This window comes from Schistocerca nitens, chromosome 11, assembly GCF_023898315.1.
Source record: "Schistocerca nitens isolate TAMUIC-IGC-003100 chromosome 11, iqSchNite1.1, whole genome shotgun sequence".
Lineage (NCBI taxonomy): Eukaryota > Metazoa > Arthropoda > Insecta > Orthoptera > Acrididae > Schistocerca > Schistocerca nitens.
The window spans coordinates 195,648,712-195,661,200 of NC_064624.1; the positions used below are offsets into that span (position 1 = coordinate 195,648,712).

General features: G+C 38.2%; 1 protein-coding gene across 1 annotated transcript in view; it reads right to left on the reverse strand.

Annotated features, from left to right (window-relative positions):
* Positions 1-540: 540 nt before the first annotated feature.
* The window catches only part of LOC126213446 (uncharacterized), a 168,638-nt gene continuing 156,689 nt past the window's right edge, over positions 541-12,489 (reverse strand). The window contains exon 8 of the mRNA XM_049941191.1: positions 541-904. The gene's annotated coding sequence lies outside the window, so the exon portion shown is untranslated. The remainder of the gene's footprint in view (positions 905-12,489) is intronic.

Sequence of the window (12,489 nt, forward strand, 5' to 3'; positions counted from 1 at the left end):
TGGTTTCTCACCAGTGTGTATTCGAAAATGGATCTTCAAAGTGCGAAACATTTTAAACGTTTTGCCACACACTTTACATTTGTGGGGTCTCTTTCCGGTGTGGGTTAATAAATGGTCCTTGAGCGTACCCAACTGCGTAAATGTTTTGTCACAAATACTACATTTGTGTGGTCGCTCACCAGTGTGTATTAGAGTGTGGAGCTTCAAGTTACGTAACTGAGCAAAAGATTTACCACAAATATTACATCGATGGGGTGCGTCTCTACTAAGCAAAACAGAGTCCACACTGACATTACAAGTTGTAGATACAGTTCCATCGTCATCACATCCGCCTGATTTGATAGTATGTGCTTTACCTATGTGATTTACAGACATTTTTGAAGGTTTCCAAGTCTCTTTGGATGAAGACTGCTTCTCCTTAAATTGTCCCATGATAGAAACTTCTTTATCACTTTCAAAGAAGATATCGTTATCACAGTGATCATCACAATTAAACACTTCACTATTGCCAGCATATAAAACTTGATCAGCCTCACTTATTTTCAAATGTTTGTTCAATCTATCATTACTGGAAAAAACCTCACCACACGACTTACAAATGTATATCGGTGACTGCACACAATCAATGTGGATGAAAACGTGCATTGTGAGACTGTATTTTGAAGGAAAGCTGCGTAGACAGACACTACAGCTAAATTTTTTTGAGACCTCCTTTTCCCTTGAATAACAATTTAATTGAGCACCAATTGACCTATCTTCTTCCACAGCTATTCCTTCTGAACTACAACCATACGTGGTTAACCATCTTGATTTCTCTTCAATCTTTAGCTCATCATGGACCATTTCTTGATGAACAGTTTCTTGAAATGATGTGCAACAGCTCTCATCAATATTTTGAATCAACCTGAGAATGAAGATAAATGTTTTAAAATATTGATTTATAACACACAGAGGAATAACATTTCAGTATTCACCAAATACAGGACTCTAAGCCATATGTGACAAGTATATGCAAGAGAAATTACACATTCAGTAAGTGTTAGTGATATGGAATGATCATGACATTGTACTAGAAATGTAAAATTTTTCTGAAGTAAAACCATTTTATAAGCAAAATAACCAGACAAATTTCTATACTAACCAACCTGATTTCTTGCTGACTTCATTTGAAACCTTTCTTGTGCACACTACAAATAGTTGTGTGACAATTTTTTAAAGCACTGTTGTGCAAGCTACTTGTTCACAGCAATTAATTAAATGGAACAGTGTATATCAGTTACGTGTTAAATTATTCGAAAAAATGATCTTGATATTGATTCAATTAACAGAAAAATTAGATCTCAAAAGAAAAATTTGTGGGTGCGTTATCTCAACCTTTTCAAATTAAAAAAAGGTGTCAGGTGAGGTGATGGTTTATCTTCACTTCCTTTCAAATGCATCACAGAAAAAGCTGTGAAAAAGTGAAACAATATAAAATGTTGCCACATGTGCTAGTGAGAAAGAACAAAGTGGTTGTAATAAATTGCCTAGCATTTGTGGATGCTTTTGCCACACTTACTGAAGCCCTGACAGATGAAGCAGTGCAAGTCAGTCACATAGAAGGTAGCCAACACAACATGTTGACTGTCTGCAGATAAGAGAAAAAAAATAGTTGAAAAATATAAAAAGTACTCCACAATATTTAACAATTCATAGTGGAGAAATGAAACCATAACAAAATTCAAATATTTGGAGGAGTCAATTCCAAGAAAGGTTCAGAAAAATCTGCTTTACAGGACACTATGCACAATATTGAAAAATTGTATTGTATCACTAAAAATACCTGCAACAAAAAGGACTTGCCTAAAACATCTTAAAAGCCTGAAACACAGTACCAAAACCTAAAGAATGCCTGTCTGCTATCGAATACCTAGTAATCAATTTTTAAACTTGATAAACTAGAAATGCAAGAAACAAGAATTATACAGAAAATATGAAGTCGTCAGAAAAAAAGGCAAAATTTTTAAATGTCCTAATTTATCAGGACATGGAAAACATATCAGAAACAATAATGACATGCAGATTGCTATTTTTTCTACATATTTACGGAATGAATGGAATTGTATCACCAAGCACATCTTAGGGAAAAGAAATTAACAAAGGATTGAAGAGGCTAAATAGGACTTAGAGGAATACAGTAAGAGAAGTAGTACTATTGTAAAAACATGCCCTTTTTAAAAACCGCAAGAAATCCAAAGCAGGAGGGAAAATGAAACTGGCACAATTATGCTCTGAAGATGGAAAAAAACATATTGTAACAATAAAGGAATACGGGACGAAAAACAAATAACAACAAAGGGTTGCCAATTGAAATTGGAATGTTATTGCTAGAAGGGCTTAATGCAAAAAGAAGAATTTGCATAATATTATTTTCTTACCTTTTACATGTTTTCACACATTTAAGACCTCCTGATTAGTACACAATAGTTTATTCACATGACACACAGCAGATGAAGGGTACCACTGGTAACCAATAATGTTATCATAATAATAATGTTACACCTTGCAAGTGCCTTTTTCTTTATTTTGGAACAGACATTCAGTTTAGGTAAAAATTAGTACAACTGCCGAAGACAAATTTACTTCACTAAGTAAAACAAGATATACCACAATATGGTTCCAAGTAAAACACCAATACTGCAAGTTTCAGCACTGCCGACTAGCTGGTACAGTTGTCTAACAAGTGAAAAATGGCTAATGATGAATGGGAAACAATATCAGATTAATAAATGTAAAAAAAAAACACATACACAAATTTGCAGACTTATAAATGAATATGAATGACACAGTGTATTTACCTACTGCTATTTTGGTTTTTGAGATACGTATGTGTTTTGTTCCTTTTATTCTCTGTAACTGCTGTAGAGCTCTTCTTTTGCTTGTGTCACTGAACATGTGTTACCTTGTATATATAAGAATTGAACATTTCTTCAGTGCCACCATGACTGATTCTCTTGTATTATGTTGTTATTGTGGATTTTTTTAAATTGATTTATATGTTGTTATGTGGCCTTTTTATGGATTTGTATGTTGTTATTGTGGGTTTTTAAGACTCATGGTCTGTTTTGTTTTGTAGTTGTGATTTAATTTCAGTAGCCAGTCTCTGTACAGTCAGTACATCTTTGGCAATGTTGCTACATATTTGGGTGTGAGCTTGAAGTCGAAAGTGTGGTTATTATTTTGTTTTGGTATGGTGATGCACAGAAAGTTGAACTCACTGTGAATGTCTGCTTCCCCACTACTTCTTACAAACCCCCCCCCCCCCCCCCCACCAACATTCACACTCCGCACCTCTCTCTCTCTCTCTCTCTCTCTCTCTCTCTCTCTCTCTCACACACACACACACACACACACACACACACACACACACACACACACAATCATTTACAATAAAGAAAAGATATAGCAGACTCTTAACCCATTAACTGTCATGATCCCCATTTCGGAATATGTCTTTGTAATGGAAATTTTGTATTGGTGATTATGTTGGCAGCAACTGTTACTATTTTGCATTGTTGTCCAGCTCGTCCTTTGATTGTTAGTCAGCTGCTATTAAATGAGTGAACTGTGCAGGATTATTTGAGTGAAGAAGTATAGTTTTTCAAAGTTACACATGTTGAACATTTTTAAAAGAGCATAACGTATATTACTATCAAATAACTTCCACATCAGTCTACTGGCATGTTTTCTAATGGTTTCTGGAGATGTTTATCGATTTTGTATTTTGAAGTTTTATGTAGCTTTCCCATGAGAGATCTCTGTATTTCAATCACCATTTGGGGCTCACGACAGGTAGTTCCGGAAACAATACTTAGGCTCCACAGGCACAATGGGTCACTATCAAATACTTTCTATAAGGGAAACTGATGACACTGTAAATGGCTCCAAATTCTAGGCAGCTTCTGATGATGAGGGTGAAATGAATTAAAAAACTGGTGTCAGTGAGCTCCCTCCAGATCACATAGAGCATGTTTGACTGTGATTGTACATATAAAAATATATGGGACACTCCTCTTCCAGCTGATGTGCCAGGTATCTGGATGGTGATACTAATGAAGAAAGGGAGGACAAGTAACTTTCAGGCAACTGCAAGAAGAGAATTAAAGGTAGTATCACATCTAATTGAACAACAGCAGATTACATTAAAACATGCTCTGATCTAGCAGAAGCTGAACAGTGCAAATGACACTTGGGAGAGGCGCTAAAAAGAAAGTTTACAGTTGACCACTTAGAAGAATGTTTTGGTGGACAAGTATGGACTTGATTGTCTATGAAAGTGTCTAATATACAATGAGAATAATCACAGCATTGGGCCATTGAATACATAAATACGTTCTTAGGTATAGGATTCTTCAATGCATGCCATGTTGTCTCACAGAACAATGATATTGGAGTGAAAATGAGGACTTTGATATGAAGTGTGTATGACAGTATATGAGGTGCTACAGGTGTCTGGACATCAAGCTCTACCTCTACTTCAATGACAAACATCTGGAAAGAATCCCAGCGGATGAAAGGCATAAACATTTCAAAATTTGGCACTTGATGGACTTACTGAATAAGAATTTCATGAAACTTGAAGTTTGTTCTGGCAGCCTGAGAGTTATGAGAAAGTGGTTCAATATTACAGACACCATTCATGGGGAAACAGTGAGAGTCAATCAGTAGCAGGACACCTACTGTTCCCATCATCTATTGCCTCAAGGATGAAAATATTACACTGCTCCAATTCAGAACAATGGTGTGAACGGCATAAAACACTTCTGGTCCAGAAAAAAGTAGGTTTTCATCATACCCAAAGACATCCCCTTTATGTGTTCCAGTTGATCTCTGGACTTCTAGAACTGGTCGTGACTGTATGCATGGCATTGGGGATAGAATGAAAATGTGGAATTTGCAAGTAAAATGCAAGGTAGCAATGCTCCTGTTTGCAGTGTGGGACTCCATACTGAATGCTTTGCTGGAGCAAGAAATAAAAGAAAAAGTAAAATCAGAGTTTCATGTATCATGATCCCCAATTGGCACTAAAACATAGGGTTTATTTCAAGGGTTTTTAATTTAAACTCCTTTTCCCAGTTTATATGACAATAAGGCAACCCAGAAATAAATGTACATTGATCGAACCAATTTGGCAGTTTCTGGGTAAATAAAAAATTTCCCCCTTTTGTGGGGGTTTGTTTACTTAGCAGTGCACATCATCCACATGCCTCTAATAACTAGTCAGTTTTGAAGAACTTAATCTAAATTCCTCGTCCAATTTATATTCTATGGGATTAATCAAAACATTTGCAGTTAGTCACCATATTAGTTAATAGCATTCACTGTTTGGTAAGGTTACACACTGTGCCACTGAGCCATACATAACAAATTGTTCTTTAAGAAATCGTAATGTCTTATATCTGAAACTCCAGACACTAAGTTAATGCAGACTGCTGTATCCCCATAACTGCTGTATTTTGGGTACCCATCAGGTACGATAAATGTAGATACATTCCTTATACAGCTACTTTCAGGTAGACCAGGATATGCAGAGTATATGCCTATTGAACTCATGTTAAAGGTGACTCAAAAGACCTCGTGCTTTCACAATCCCAAAAGACCTCATACTTTCACAATCTGCGTTTGCAGATGCTGACTCAAGAGTCCTCTACACACAACGAGTAAGAGTAACACAGTCACAATTGCATGTACAGTGCAACACAGTATTACTGACATCGGGAAAGTCAATATATTCCAGCAGTCATGGAGAAGCAATACCTATTGAACCTAGGAAGCAAATCAGTAAAGAGTGTCTTGGATTTTACAGTACAGGGAAGCAACATGCTGAACAAACGTTTCTGTAACTTTGCTTGCATATAGTAAGGGTCACATCACAGTAATGTATAATTCTTCTCCGGTCTCAGAGAAGAAAAAGCAAGATTGCTTTCTCACATAAAGCACAAAGATCTCTAGTCAGTCAGCTTTGTAGGGGTACATACTTCAAACCTTTCCCAGACGGATCAGATCTACCCTTATGTATCTTTGATCCAATGAATTAGAATTGCTGCTGGAGAAGTCTTACTGTACTGGAAGATTGCTGCTTAGTGCTTGTCATTTCCTTTGGCACATACATCAGTCAGTTCCATCTGAGCCTTCTCAAAAAGAGAATCCTGGGTGTGCACACAGTATGTGATCAGTAATAAAAAGACATTAAGCTGTGGAACTGAACTTATTTAGACAGTAGAGAATGATTTTAAAAAACAGAGAGCCATTAGGAATTCAGCAGCAATGCCAAACTCGATTCTAAAAGTTTTTGTGCATGAATGTGATTGAACAGTGAGTAAGATTAGTCTTGTAGGGATAATCCTGCTTGTCATTAGAGTACAATAAACTAAGTGTTTTAAAATCAATGTGAACTTCATTTAACCTGGCCATATTAATGATAGTATTTGGTGGGAGTTTTTATTAAGATTATGGGAATTGTACACCGAGTATGTGTCAGCAGGTAGAACAACTTTCTCAAACGGAATGTGTACCTTGGGGGTATGAATTCATCCTATCGAGCTAGTGTTAATTTTCCCATGTATGAAGTGTGCTAGCACTTTGTTTTTGCATTTGACCTTGTTTCGTTAATACGTTTGTGTCCGTAATTTTCTTATCTCAACTTAGTTTACATTACATGTGCATTCAGAAAAGTGGAAAAAAAATATGATCTTCCTGAATGTTGTTAACTGTACGCTAGATGGATGCCAACACCATTTTATGTTTTGGCATTTTGATTAACTTTTGCTCTTTGATAAAAATATGATAAATAATTAAAAAAATAAAAAAAAATTAAAAATTTTTTCGACAGTGTGCTTCTCATCTATGTTTGTTCCTTTCTACTAATTTGTACAATCGCTTTTTGGCCTAAATAACTGTACTATGTGGTTGAAAATCTTTGTCAATATATCCATTTCACGTAAATATTTTAGTATTATATCATTATATTTTACCTCAGTTTGTATATCATACCGCTTTCTTCTTCTTCTCATTTTTATTTTAGCTGCATCTTTTCGCATAGAGGGCAGGTTTGCTTTGCAGCGCCCCCTTATGGTTTCTCGTTGTCATAGTCAATTCTCGATGTATCACTTTATGTCTGACCTCTGCTCAAGACAGTATTACTATTCAGGGCACATACTGGTTGAAAGGTAAATTTGTATGTTCATTTTAAATGGTTTAAAGCGTATATATACGTTTAATTGGTTTATGTTGCTTTATGTACATTTATTCATTTGGTCACTGATATTAATTATTTTTACTCTTGTATTTGTAGCACCGATGACAGCTGTTAATCAGTTGAAATCGATTTGCAAAAGTGAATAAATGAAACATGATTTTGCGACTGGTTGCTGCATATCTGGTAATTTTATGGTTTACGGTCGCTGCACAACTTGGGAACCACATGGAGCCCACCATTCAATAGTACAACAGGTCAAGCTGGCAGTATGTAGCAAACTATGCAGTGAAGTAAGCTCTCAAGGAATGGTGTGACAACAGTAGTAGCTAAAAGTGGTCCCCAAGTGCAATTTACACACAGTTGTGAGAATTCAATACAGTCCACTTAAAAGGAAATTGCATCCAGTGGTGAAGCTTATAACTGGTGTACATGTTTGGAGAATGAACATTTAAAGCATGCTTAGTTCGAGAACAAGCACTGATACAAGAGCAAGTACAACAAAGGTTGAATGGGACATAAAGTGAGTTCTCAGAAAAAGAACTGGAAAGAAATCAATATCTCAACGCCTGATGAAAGAAATATAGTTGCTAGGTAGTACAAACACTGTCACACAAAGTACACAGCCACCTAAAAGGAATGATAACCGATTTGTATAGTTAGAATGTGAGGAAAGACTGCTGGAAATGTACAGAGAAAACTTCAGTAGAGTGGGACCACAGCCAGAAATATGCGTGGAACCATAAAGAAGGAATGAAGTATGAGGAAGGAGAGGCTGAGGACATAGCAGTTACAGCTTCACATACCACAAAGAACAAGCAGTAGGCAGACAGGACAAAGGACATGGCCCATGAAGAAACAGATATGGGAGGGCGATCAAAAAGTTAGTGTTTGAGGGCATTGCTGCAGCGTATATATGAGCAGTGACACATAGGTAACAGATTAGTGTGGCCTTTGTCTCTTTCCGATGTGTGTGGTAAATATGTAAATGTGAACCATGGCAAAGGTCCTAGCAAATGTATCCAAACAGGACCAACAAGCTCTCATTGTTTTCTTGGCTGCTAAAGGACAAACAATGGTTGCCATCAACTGGAGAATGAAGAATGTGTATCAGGCAGCATTTCTGTTGAAAAACACTGTTGGAAAATTGTAAGCCAAGTTCTGTGCTGGTCAGGGCTCGACACGAAGATGCTGGCCAATTTGAGAGGCCAGCCTCATCCATTACAGACAACAAGAGGGAAGTTGTTGATGCTGTTAGGGTGGATCAGCACATAACCATTCATGCACTAGCACAGCATCTTACCACCAACTTTAGTACTGACTAACAAATTTTCTGGCATGAGTTAGATCATCATAAGGTTTGCAGCCAGTGGATATCACGGGCACTGGATGTCAAACAACCAGCAAACTGAATGGCTGTTTGCTTGATGTGCCTGATGCATTCCAATGTTGATGGTAACACGTATCTTCAGCACATCGTTGCATGGGATGAAAGCCAGTACTACAATGGGAACTGGAGTCAAAAGCATCAAGGATGCAGTGGTGTCACCCACCGTCCCCTTGTACCAAGAAGTTCATGAGTCAGCTGTCTGCTGGAAAGGTTATGCTCGCCCCTGTTCTCTGAATACCTGGACACATTGCTCATTGATTTCAAGGAACCTGGTTTTTCCATCATTAGGGAAAGGTACTGCACAATGCTGGAAAATGATGCCATACAATTAAGGCGAAATGTCCAGGAAAACTGTGACAAGAGGTGCTGCAGCTTCTTCATGATAATGCAAAGGCAGAAGTTGCGCCAACTAAAGGGGAGACACTCAAGCACCTGCCCTATAATCCTGACTTCTTTTCATGTGATTATCAAACTTTTGGTCCCTTAAAAAAGGCCTCGAAGGGTCAATGATACCTGTCAGATAAGGCTGTGCAGCAGGCAGTTATGGACTAGTTCTTGCAACAGAACACAGTGTAGTACCCAATGGATACCTTCATCTGGTGTATCGGCAGGATGCTGCCTCAATGCTCATGGCAATTCTGCTCAATTGGCAGACGAATTCTGGACTGTAGGTTTTCGAACAGAAACCATTTGATCGTCCCTTATATGTTAAAAAGATGGACAAATTAAGTGATGAACACAAAGATCTGAAAGAGGAAATATTGTATTGAATGACAAGGCACTAATATTACCTACTGTGATGTTAAAAAATATGGAGGCGGAAAACAAGGTCACTGATTCAGAAAGCCACTTATGTGTGATTGCAAGTAACATCTACAATGAATTACTGAAGTTGGAAGCTAACATGCTGCATCTGCTGGTTAACGGATTGAAAACAAAAAGGCACTGTGGGTGAACAAGAAAAAAGATTAACTGCTAAGTACTGATGGATATTGAGATAGGAGAGGAAGTGTATCACATGGATGCCACAGTCAAGCATAATTTACTAGAGGAACTCATTGTAGAGTTTGGGTGGTTGACCATGCACAACAGTGAAATTATTTATGGGGGGGGTGAAATAATGTTCTATGAATAAGAGGAAGAGAAAAGGCTGAAACTTTTTGAGGGGATGACAGGAGACATGATACCATGTTTGTCACAAATATCTCATGAACATGAAGCAGAAGACGAAATTTTGGTGGATGTTAAGCAAGGCAGGGTAGCCCTGATTAGCGAGGAAGAAGATGAACTCTCATAGCAAGAAAAACGTGAAACATTTATGGGACTGCAGCTTTAGAATGTGAAAAGGCTGAAGAGCAGACCAAATCGGTGGCAAAATACAGAAGAAACCATGAGGAATCAAGGGCTCACCATACATGACAGAGATAAAACCTCATGAACCATATCAAAAATATCAAATACTTCAGGCAAGGAAAAAACCCGTAGAAAAGAATTACTGAAAATGCTAGCATCAGGCATAATAGAAAGAGCTCGTAGTCAATATACCAGCCGTTGGTTGTCGTGATGAAGAAGAATGGTGATGTGAGGCCTGTTCTGGACACTAACAACTGGCAAAGTATTCAGGCCAGAAAGACATCGACTAGCAAATATGGAGGAGAACATACAAAAATTTAGAGCAGCTAAAGTCCTTGCCAGTCTTTATTTGATGTCAGGATTCCATCAAATCTTACTAGATCCAGAATCAAGACCATACATCACATTTTTATATGATATACAACATTATCAATGCAGAATGTGACCTTTTGCATTACACATGTACATGTCGTCATTCATTCGGAATCTGGACCAAGTGTTAGGTGATGAATTAGTAAAAAAGATTATGGTATATTTGGACGATATCTTGATAGCTAGTGGGTTGTGGAAGGAGCAATGAGGACATTTGAAGAGTTATTTGAAAAATGTGCACTTACAGGTGCAAAACTTAACTGAATTTCGGCAAAGCTGTGGACTGTACAAGATTTTACCACACTGAAGAATAGGACAGTAGTGAGGCACTACAGACTGTTAAAAAATTGCTCAGAGTCTTGGATGGCAAAATACACCGAAGATTTCGAGAAAATAAAAGAAATTGTGTGAAGCACCAATATTATCATACCCCGATATAAGATACCTCCTACCTAGGATGTGATGCACTGAACTATGGGCTGGATGTTCAATTGTATACAAGGAAGTGGAGAATGGAGAAGTGATAGAGAATGGTATCTTTTGGTAGTCCTGTATTAACCAAATATGAACAGAGGTACTGTGTACCACAAAAGAACATTTTGGCCACAGTTTTAGGTTTCACGAAGTTTAGCCATTACCACACTGTACTAAATTCAAAGTTCTATCCTTTATGTTGACAAGAAAGCTACACCATGGCTGATTGCCAAGAGAAAGCTTGATCTTCAAGAATCTGATTTCGACATACAGTATGTATTGGGCATACAACAGTAGTGCCAAATGCGCTTTCAAGCTAACCATTAGGTCTAGTAAATCTAACCACATTTTGAGACATACAAGATTATAAAATTTATCTGACAAAAGGGGTCATGCACAAAGGAATAGCATAGAGAAGGTTAAAGAACCCTCCTGTTACTCCAGCTGTGAGTGAGGCTCCAGCTGTCTGCTGATACACATCTACAGAGAGGCAAGTTAACTGTTCACATTTTCCCATCTTTTCTTCGTAGTATATTTCTAAAATCTAGTGTGTGCTTTTCTGCTTAAGAGGTGAACACTTGCATTTTTAAATGTAAATTCTAGCATTCTATAGCACAGTTTTCATTTCTTATGAACAGCCAGCTACATAGCTTGTTGAGGCATCAGCGTTCATTGGTGACAAATCAGGAGGGTAGCAAGTTCTATATATAGGATTCTGTCTGCTTTTATAGTTTACTTCTTCAGTTAGTCTTGTTAGGATGGGTAGGATGTGTGCTTGCTGTGCGTGGGTACAGGAGGAGCTGGCTGCACTTCACCAACAGCTGAATGTGTGTTTGGCTATGGTTAGCCATCTTCAGGCTGTTGCCTCAGGGTGCAGCAGTGGCAGAGAATCTGGCGCATCATGTGCAACTCTTCAGGTGTCACTTGTTTCACCCACAGGCTCTGATACAGAGGCACCTCCTAGTATACCTGACATGGTGGATCCACTCTCACAGCACAGTGAGTGGCAGGTGTTAATGCATTCATGTTGCTTGAGGTGGAGGGCCAATGTGAATACTGGTCATCTGTGCTTGTCGATTCACCCTGTTAGTGGACATGCGGCCGCTCCTTCAGCAAGGTCCAAGCAGGCACATGCAGGGGGGGGGAGGGGGGGTTACTAATTATCTGGAGCTCCAACATTACGTGCATTATGGAGCCCCTTAGGCAGATAACATTCAGGGCTACAATGATAGCCAATGTGCACTCAGTATGTCTGCCGCAGGGTTTAACTGGCCTCAAACATGGAGTGCAAGCAGAGCTCACAGTTTGCAGCATTGTTCCCAGAGTTGATCAGGGTTCTTTGGTTTGGAGGTGAGTGAAGGGTCTCAAGCAAAGGATTTGTCAATTGTGAGTCTTGGTTGCAGATTTACAGACCTGCATATTGGTTAGGGATTTGTAGGACTCCCCTTCTTGGGTCACGATCCACTACACAAAGGAAGCTGATACTTGCACTAGAGTTTTTTGTGCTAGGTACTTTGATGAACACTCACCAGTCAATATGCAGCAAGATAAGTCAGACCCCATCAAGTGTAAAAACACTTTGACACTCAAAATTTTATCAGTAAATTGTCAAAGTATTCATAATAAAGTTCCCAACTTTATTGCCCTCCAGGAAAGTTCTCACATT